Here is a 4,397-nt window from a genome sequence, read left to right as displayed (position 1 = left end):
AAATAAATTGGAAATTCACATTTTATATTCACGTCTGTTATAAATCATATAGAATTAATATTTTTATTGCAAACATAAATAAAAAAGATGAATAAACATAATTTAATATTTAAGGTTATTTTAAAAAATCGGATAAGAAATGTAAACAAAAAAATATTTAAAAACTTACCGTTCATTCCAGTTTCAATACGGAAAAAAATCGGGTTGAATTCTTTTTTTTTTTGTTGTTGTTGTTCAAAACAGAAAATTTGTTAGAATTTCTTTAGTAAATTGATACAACTTTTGTTTTGTGTGTTCAATTCATTAATAAATAAAATATATGAAAATATAAAAGAATCAAAATTAAAACATGAAAAACACGAAATTATTTAAATAGAAAATCAACTGCTAAAGAACAATGAATTTAAGGTCATCCTAATAACACGGTGAAATTATTATTTCGTTCCTCGTGTAAAAATGTCTGTTTATTATTAAAACGTATCGAATTGTTTTCCTATCAAGTTCGGATTATATTTGTCAATGATTAAAGTTTGTTTTCGATATTTTTTGTGAATTTCTATTTTGTATGTCTATTTCATTAAAAATAAAAACATAAAAATTAAAATATATGAAATCATAAAAATTAAAATATATAAAAACATAAAAATTAAAATATATAAAAACATACAAATTAAAATATATGAAAACATAAAAATTAAAATATGTAAAAACATAAAAATTAAAATATATGAAAACATAAAAATTAAAATATATAAAACATAAAAATTAAAATATATGAAAACATAAAAATTAAAATATATGAAAACATAAAAATTAAAATACATGAAAACATAAAAATCAGTAAAAACTGAACATTTCATTATTATTTTAATTAGTCAAACTACCGTTAACATCCAAAATGACAATAGTAGTCTAAATAATTCAATATATAATATAATATAATATAAAACAAAAAAAAATGCGAAGTTAGTAAAATTACTAGAATAGATTTGGACCAAGAAAGTAAACTATAATAATTACATTATGAAACTTGAAACTGATTCGGTTAAACTTAAGATTGCCGCCCAACAAATGTCACAGTAACATTTATTGAGTTGTTTTCTACCAACATTTTGTTTTATTTCTTATTTTGAAGCGATTATTGAGTCTTCAAAGACATTACGGTAAGCTTTTCTTGTTCTCCAACAGCGTTCAACATTACATGCTTTTCGAACGGATTAAACATTATACATTAACTAAAAACACTGAAAACGTATCCATTTATTAGGAAAGATACCCGCGCTTCGCTCGACGGGACTTTGCTGCTGCACACACCCGTTTTCCCGCCCCCTCCCCAATGTAAACAAAATGTGTTTTTTTTTTTTTTCCTTTTGGTGGAGGTGAACGTGTGGGTGCTCATTTTAGGTTAAATTATTATAGAAAAGTGATCCCCCACTTTTATGAACTCCAGGACGCGAGGACGTTTTGAATAAATCTTAGTTTCAACTAAGATTTATTCAAAAAGTCCCACGGTTCTGGAGTTCATACTATGCAAACGGTAAATTGGCGACGGGTTTGATTATCAGATTCGATGTAAGAAAAAAAAAATCGGTTTGTGTCAAAAAACGAAAATAATGTTTTTTTTTTATCATAAAAATAATTATTTGTTCAATCATGAAAAGTGTGTGATATATCCGAATTGATGAAATTAAGAAAGTGAAAGGAGGGGTCCCGGGTGTGGTCATTTTTTGGCTCGTTTGGCTCTTTTTGGTGTTTTTACCTAAATGCACGACGGGCGGCCATCTTGCTTGCCAAACTGTACTGATTACGTTGGATAAAGAATGTCTTCAAATATGAATAAGTACTCGTTTGCGCAATAAATAAATGCGATATTCGTTCTCAGCGTACCCAAAAATTGTTAACAGTCGACAATTCAAGGGTGAATGCCGTTTGCTGGAATTTTAAACGTTTTTTTCGTTTTCAACATCCCCAAAAACTTATAAATGTCTTTATTTTCCAATTTTTTTTTTCTATAGAGAAATGGCCTGTTTCTTGGTATTACAGAGATTAAGGGTGATTAAGCGGAGGGAGTACAGACCTACGAGTGAGAGATACTTGGAAGAAATATGAAAGGATTTCTGGTTTTGATTGTATTATCGGGGTAAGCGCGTACGCAGACCCCACACTTAGAAATAGCTAGTCCGAGTCGTCCACATTTGGGACGATCGCAAAGGTCAACCCAACCGCAGTGCAATGGATGGGGAACGGCATTAGTGATCACCGTTACCCCTACGTAAGGTAAGGATATTTATTTGCACCCCCACCGAGCAAATTAGGCACAAGGCCAATTTTTAAAGTGAGGAGTGAATGGGAAATGGGGACCAACTCCCCGGGGAGTAGGGGACTTGGATAGTGACAATTGGTATGAAGGGTTGCCCCTATATTGACCAAGGTCTTATATGTTGGGTCGCCCCCACATATGGTCTTTGCTTGACACTTGTTGGCCAGGCCCCGAAGGACCAGGGCCTGACCTACGTAAGGTAAGTATAATGTTTGTTTTTTTCACGGTGCCCACCACTGTTTTTATATTACACTTCTATACTCACCACCGACAAACACTAATAAATACCTAAAATACCTCCATAAAATTCTCACCAATATGATCATATCACAACTTTCTCATTAACTAATAACAACAATAGCAGTATCAGAATTTTTGTAGGAATTTTTGACACCCCTAACACGAAACTGTGAATACAATATAAAAATCTCGTAATTTCTCTGTTAAAAGTGGGTTATTTATTTTCTTTATGGATTATACTTCCAAAATAAACTATTACAGTTGTTTTAAAAGTAATAAAAATATATATTTTTTTTAAAACAGTAATGAATTTTCCGAACTCAATATTTTTCAATTTTTAAACTCAATATTTTTCAATTTTTAAATTTTAAAAATCTATCAAAATTTTTCTATTGATTCTATTTTTACGATATTTTCAGGGTCAATGTGAAATTTTATGTTCTTTCCAATAAACTGAATATAATATTTTAGACAAACGTTTTTTTTTAAATTCACGCCCCCCAAGTGTCACCCATTTTCAACTTTCTCTTAAAAAGTAAATAATTAATTTATGTCGTGGAGTTTTATATATCACAAATTGAAGAGAAAAGGTCAATAAATAATATATTCAAATTTAAAACAAAAAAAAATCGCTTTTTTAGAAATTTACCTGTAAAGTCCGAAGTTTAAAACCTTATTTTATAAGAACACATTGTTTCTTTTTGTCTTTTTTTTTTAATGAAACCTTGGTCCTTGCTCCTTTAATTGAAAAAAAAAATTAGGGCTTGAATTACATTTTTCGAGGAGTTATAAGCTTAGAAAGATAGGGGGTCGAATAATTCACGCCTCTCATTTTGAAATGTCTATTAAAAAGTAAATAATTAATTTATGTCGTGGAGTTTTATATATCACAAATTGAAGAGAAAAGGTCAATAAATAATATATTCAAATTTAAAACAAAAAAAAATCGCTTTTTTAGAAATTTACCTGTAAAGTCCGAAGTTTAAAACCTTTAAAAAAAAAAAACACATTGTTTTTTTTTTGTTTTTTAATAAAACCTTGGTCCTTGCTCCTTTAATTGAAAAAAAAAATTAGGACTTGAATTACATTTTTCGAGGAGTTATAAGCTTGGAAAGATGGGGTGGAATTATTCACTATTTTCACGAAATTTCTGACACTGCTATAACAACAATTCATAACAAATAATTTACTATCATTTTAACGTACCAACATTTTCACAAAATACGTCAATTCTTAACGGAACTTACATTTTACTATAATATTCAATGTCAAGGTCGTTTACATGTGAACAACATAAATTCATAATCTTTTCAATGAGAACAAATACAAACGAATGAAAACTTGTAGAATTAAAACCAAAACACTAAACCAAAAACATATTTATGTAATTAAATCAGTTTTGTATTTCATTAATTGGCACTTGTACAGTTTAATCAAGACATAAAAATATAAAAATATTGAAAAAAAAAAAAAAACGAGTTATATTCTACGTACGCGTTATGGAATAAAGTTATCCGAATAAAAAGTAACTAAATTTCATCAAGTACTTTTTTACTGAGGAAAATCAAATTTTAATGAAATCGAACTATTATCGCCATTTGGCTGTTTACGTACACGAGGAGTAGGGGGTGGTTTTAAACGAAAAATTGATTTACAAAGGACAAAATGAAACACAAAATTTAAAAAGGACACAAAAACTTTGTAAAATAAGTGAAGAAAAGCTAAAATATTTTTCTAACTATTTTTTTTTTCTCATGTTTCAAAATAATATCAAAATTTGACAAACTGTAAGCAGTGATTGGAGTTATCTCCCCCTGGCGCTCCCTTCTCCTAAGCG

General features: G+C 28.9%; 1 pseudogene; it reads right to left on the bottom strand.

The window, feature by feature from the left end:
- Positions 1-2,135: 2,135 nt before the first annotated feature.
- Positions 2,136-2,285, bottom strand: LOC145271720 (U1 spliceosomal RNA; annotated as a pseudogene).
- Between the last annotated feature and the right edge of the window lie 2,112 nt (positions 2,286-4,397).

This window comes from Euprymna scolopes, chromosome 46 (assembly GCF_053919585.1).
Source record: "Euprymna scolopes isolate OS-2025 chromosome 46, ASM5391958v1, whole genome shotgun sequence".
In the NCBI taxonomy this organism is placed as follows: Eukaryota; Metazoa; Mollusca; class Cephalopoda; order Sepiida; family Sepiolidae; genus Euprymna; species Euprymna scolopes.
Note: the sequence above shows the minus strand (reverse complement) of the source record. Positions and strands in the feature narration are given on the sequence as shown.